We start from the raw sequence: 6,323 nt of genomic DNA on the forward strand, positions 1-6,323 counted from the left end.
CTCTGTCTCCTCTGATTTACATAACATACAGAGGATTGTCTTTCTGGAGAGCTCGAGATTTTACTTCTACCAGGCATTACAGTTGACCCTTGGACAATGCAGGGACTAGGGCTCCAAACCCTGTGCAGCTGCAAATGGATGTAACTTCTTACTGGCCCCAAACAGAACTACTGAAAACTTACTGTTGACCAGAAGCCTATGGGTAACAGAGTCGAATGTATATTTTGTACATTATATGTATTATGTACAGTATTCTTGCAATAAATTAAGTTAGAGAAGGTAATTTTTTGTCACAAACCTCCAAAAAATTTTCCAATATATTTATTGAAAAAATCCATGTACAAGTGGACCTGAGCAGGTGAAACTGTGTTCAAGGGCCGACTGTATTCATTTTGCTGTTTTCTTTTAGTTATGATTGCTAAAATCTAATTTTCAGAAGTTATTCTTTCTCTAATAATAACAGCTCACTGCATTCTCCCTGATATTTAAAATGACTTACCTCTATCACTATGAGATATTTATATTTCCTTTACATTTTTTCAAAAAGAGGTTACCCTGTCAGGTGTGTATCCCTATGAATGATTTGGGGAAAGGCAGTCATGCACAGCCCGCTGATGCTTGCAGGGCTGCTTAAGAGTGTGCCTTGGACTGGAACTTGTCCTTGCCCAGAGATAAGAAACCATTGCAGCCTGCATTGGGCATAGCCCCTTGTTTGGGAATCTCTTTCCCTGTTCTGGGTGTTATGAGGTCTTCCTTGTTGCGCTCAGAGCATGTGCACGTGGCTATCCTTATGGCTGTAGTTTGTTCTGGTGGGGAGAGAAGGAGGCTCTTCACCTGCATCACAAGAAGGGTGCATGCAGACGTGTGTCAGCTGTGGGGAAAAAGGCACTGTGCAGGACCACTGTTTACTATTGAGGCTGATCATGTTCTGTCTCGTGTCTGTGTGAATAAAGTGTTACTCCATCCAGTGTCTGTGGGAACCATGTCTTTCCTGGCGACTCTAACACCTACAAACCACACAGTGGACTGACCTTCCAGGACTGCCATCCCAGTGGTGAGATCCTCAATACAGTGGGGCTCCATCCCTGGAGATGGTAACAGGTGTGACCTGCTGAACAAGGGCCAAAAGCCCTGCCTATCTGAAGCAGCAAGAGATGGAATGCTGGAGAGTATTAGGCTTAATGTTCAGCCTTCAAGAGCTGAAAAACAAAACCCAATAGTATTATTTTTAAAATGTAGATGAACAAAAAGAAAAATCACCTGAAATCCCATCACTAAAACACAACTACTGATAAGTTTTAGGGGCTTACCTTTCCAGTTTTGTTTCTTCCTTTCTAATATACTTTTTAAAAAGTTTTAAGTTTACAGAAAAATTGTAAGGATAGTGTAATATTTCCATATACCCCATTCCCAGTTTCTCCTATTATTAACCTCTTGCATTAGTATGGTATATTTATTATAACTAATAAACCAATATTAATGCATTATTGTTAATTAAATAATGTTCTTTATTCATATTTCCTTAGTTTTTACCTAATGTCCTTTCCCTGTTTCAGGATCTCATCCAGGACACATTATATTCAGTCATCATGTCTTCTTAGGTTCTTTTTGGTGGTGACATTTTTGATGACCTTGGCATTTTGAGTCCTGTTGGGTTATTTTGTAGACTGTCCCTTAACTGGGAACTTGGATGATGTTTTCCTCATGATTAGTCTGGAATTATGGGGTTTTGGAAGGAAGACCACGAAGGTAAAATGCCATTCTGACTCCACCATATCAAGGACACATACTATGCACATGACTTATTACTATTCACGTTGAACTTGATTGTCCAGACGAAGTAATGTTTGTCAGGTCTCTTCACTGTAACGTGACTCTCCTCTCCTCCTCCACACACTGTACTCTTTGGAAAGACGTCTCTATGAGCAACCCAGAGTATCGAGAAGGGACTTATGTTCCGCCTCCCTGATGGTGGAGTGTCTGTGTGAATTATCTGGGATTCTTCTGCATGGGAGATTTGTCCCCTCTCTCTCATTCATTCATTTCAGTATGAACTTTATACTTTGGGTGGTAATCCAGTTCTACATTTATTTCCTTGCTCAAAACTTTTTGGTTTTGGCCATTGGGAGCTCTTTCAGTTGGGTTCTTGTGTCTTTGACCTTTGACATATTCCAAAATCATAAGTTTTTGTTTCTTTTTTTTCAGTACTTTCTTACTTTCTGCTACTACAAGATGGTTTTAGACTCATCTTCCTGGCCTCACACCTAGTCAGCCATTTTTCCAAGGAACCATGGTCCTTTTATTAGAAACGGAATTATAAAGCGAGATCTGGGTGTTAGGTGTCCTCTTTGACACTGAAGTGTCATTGATTTTATACCCTTTCAGAGGGAGGACATAATGGTCCAGTTCTAGTATACATGTACATCAGAATCAGAATTTCTATTAGCTACTCCTACGGGAAACAACATTAACTAGACTACAGAATGTATATGTAATTTTTTTTACCTTTATTTGCCTTTATCTTACTGTTTTCAGTCATTTATAAAGTTACTTAATAAACACCGTTCCTCCCACTCCTTTTAGTGAAGTAGTTTCAGACATTTGTAAAACCACTGGATTTGTTTTTCACATTCTGCATCCCCTGCTGGGATCTTGAGACACTGTAAGTGATTTTTTAAGTTTGCATGAAGTAACATTGACTCTTTGGGCTCTTAAGTTCCATGGGCTTTGACAAGTGTGTTATGTGTCCACCATTACCGTTTCATATAGAACAGTTTCACTGTCCTAAAAATAACCTGTGATTCACTTTCAACCCTCCTACCCTTTATACCCATAAAGTATACAGCTTGTTCAGATGGTTTTCTTTTCCACTGAGAAAAATACATTTTAGATTCATGCATATTTTAAATCTTGATAGATCATTTCATTTTATCACTAAATAATCCACATTTGTCACTGACTATTTGTACCAAAATTTGTTTATCTATTTAACTACTAAAAAACAAGTTGATTGCTGCCATTTTTCACTTTAACGTGCATCAACTACCACCAGAAGAACAAGCCGGGTAATAAACAATTTTGCCCCAAAGAATGTTTTGCTGTCAATTTCTCTGGTCACATTGAATCCATAGTGAACTTGCCCAGGGCTGAAACCCATTGGGAAGACAGCTAGGGAGGTATTCCACCATTTTCTCCTGCTGGCTGTGAAGGTGTAGGGAGTCCAAGAGTCAAGTGATACAGCTTGGGCTTAGAACTGGGAGTGCTAAAGCAACTGAATTCTTGCCTGATTATCAAGAAGGATCCCAGCCTAGCAGATGTCTTGATGTGAGTCCATTGTCACTCACTGTATACTTAGGACCTACTGAACTGTAACAGCATATATAGTTCTGAAGCCTGGATATGAAAATTGTTTAACACAGCAATTGAATTCTCACATATTTACCCATCTATATTTTATTCAACATAATGATTATTCAGTTTTGATATTCAATTTTTTAATATCTTATAGTTCATAGTGAAATTTCAACCCTGTGTTAAGGTCATCTGAGTTCACTTGGAGATAGACCTCCCCATTAGCTGTTTCCACTGCTCTAAGACTGTAGCTACTTCTATCCATTAGTGTAAAATTTACCCTAACACAAAACCCTAACCCTCATCCACATCTCACTGTAATGCTAACCGAACCCCCTAACCCTCATCCCTGACTCTAAGCATAACACATATCCTCACCTTAACCCTCAAACCTAAAACCTAACTCTGAACCAAACTTCTGAACCAACAAACCCTGATCCTTGAACAAGAAACCTTATGCAGAACCCCAAAGCTCTAAACAAAAACCCAAAACATAACCACTGCCACCAAACACAAATGCCAGGTCTGACCCCTGATTTTGAAACTGGCACATGAACCAAATCCTAAAACCCAGGACCAAAATGCAAAGCCTAAGCCTGCACCCAGCAGACATGGACAGCTAAGCCTTAACTCTCACCCTGATCCGTAACCTGGACTGAGGGGACTGGATGCCTGTGGGCTTGATGGAGGCGTGAGATGTGGATCATATCCTGGGGGTTCACACATACCAACATGCCATGGAGGAGTGATCCATGCATGTGAGTGATCCCCTGATATTCACTGTCTGAGTCAATGCAGCTTCTCACAGCTCTTCTCTGGTTAAGGGAAATGAATGTTGAAATTTCCTCTCTGTGAGAAGATCATCTGTAAGTTACCTTGCAAACAGCACCTCCAGTATGGAGGAATTGCAAGAGCCCCAGTGTTGCCCTAGATCCATGGTGTGGCAGTGGCGTCTGTGATGACTGTTTCCTAGATACAGAGGCTGCCTGGTGAGAAGAGCAGGTTCTCCATTTAGGGCCTGGATCCTCAGATGTGGCTGTGATCTGCAGGGAGGGGTGGGCTGATCACACTGGCAGTTAATAAAAAAGGTAACTATTATCCAAGGTGCCTGTTTGTGCTTTGAGCTGCTGTGGCATTTACTACATCTCAGTGAGATCATCTAAAGGTTAGCTTGAATACAGTGTTCCTCATTCATTGATGTATCCTGCCCTAAAGCTATGAATAACTCCACCCTTAATCCTAACACTTACACTAACCGACAATCATAAACCTCACTCACGACTCACTGTAACCCTAACCCTAACCCAAACCCATAAACCTATCACTAAACATAAACCCAATAATCAGCCATAAACCGAAGACTAATCCTAACCATAGCCCTAACACCAACTCTCAATAATAACTCAAATGCTAATCCTCAAACCTAAATTTAAACTTTACCCACAATCTGACACCAAAACCCTGAAATCACAATCACCCACCATAAGCCTAGGAAAAGAAGCTGGATCCTGAGCTGTGAAACCTGAACATAAACCCCAAACCTAACTACTGAAAATGAACCCAAATTCCAGTTCTGAATCCTAAGCATGCAACTGACACTTCAACAATACTCTAGATCCCTGAACCCCAAAACAAAGCCTACTGTGTAACCCTGGGAAACCTGAGAGCTAACCCTGGACTCTCAACCTATTCCCAAGACCCAGTCCCAGGGGAATGGAGGCTTGTGTGGCTGCATGGATAAAAAAGGCAGTTCATGCATTTGGATGTGCTGTGGCAGAGCTCTCCACACATGTGACTTAACCCGTGCTGCTCACTGTCTGAGATGATGATAGAGCTTCTAAGGGCCCTGCAGTGCCTGTGTCCCAAGGGAAGCACTTCAAGTACAGAGTACTTACTTGCATGAGCACCACCATTGCCATAGATCTATTATATGTCAGAGTGTCAACTGTGAGGACTACTTCCTAGAGACCAAGGCTGTCCTGAGAGGAGAGCAGGTTCTCCCTTAGGGTCCAAGGACTCAGGTGTGGGTGTGGTCCATGGCCAGGTGAGGGCTGACAGACTTGGAGAGCAAATGGAAATGAAATCCGAGGTGCCTGTTTGTACTTTAGGCCATGGTGACCCATATGGTTCATAAAACCATTTGGTTCCTCTCCTACCCCAGTGACTATGAGTCCTGTTCTTTTGCTGTCCCCTGTAGCCACATTCCTAGAAAAAGCTGAGGCATGTAACCTAACCCCTTAAGCTAACTCTAACTGAAGCCATAACTTCACTCAACACCTAATCTTGAACCTGGCCCTAACTCCTAACCTCACCCACACTTCACTGTTATCCAAAAGAAAAACTTAACCCTTCTCCTTACCTATCTCCTAATACTAACTCCAACCAAAACCATAACGTCACTGTAAAGTTAAACATTGAGCTAATCCTAATCCTAGATGTGGGTGTAAACTAACAGTAATCCTCACTGTCAACCTGACCCACACAACAATGTTGGTTGAATGCTAAAATGAACCCTTACACAAACCCTCACCTAGCCCCTAACTCTTGCCAAAATGACACCTTCAATGTAATCCTAACCCAAACTCAACCTTTACCCTTAACCCTAACCAGGACATGAGATTCAGTAGGCCAAACCCCAGAGCCTGAAGTCTAATCCCTGAAGCAGAACCCCAGAGTTGAACCTGGAACTTAACTCCAAACACTGAACCCTAATTCAAAATCTAACCCTTGAACAGAAATGCACCTGAACCCTGAATTATACCAGAGCCTGAAGCTGTCAACACAAGTTAGAACCCTGGATGGACCCTTATACAAACCACACCCCTTGCTCCTTAAGTCTAACCATTGACTCTCACCTTGACCTCTCAACCTGGATCCTTAGGAATCAAACACAACACCATGTCCTCTTCAGACCCCAGTTACATATGCTGAAGGACTGCAAGAGAATCATTGATTTGTTCCTAGGATCTCCA

The sequence above is a fragment of the Manis pentadactyla genome, chromosome 18 (assembly GCF_030020395.1).
Source record: "Manis pentadactyla isolate mManPen7 chromosome 18, mManPen7.hap1, whole genome shotgun sequence".
In the NCBI taxonomy this organism is placed as follows: Eukaryota; Metazoa; Chordata; class Mammalia; order Pholidota; family Manidae; genus Manis; species Manis pentadactyla.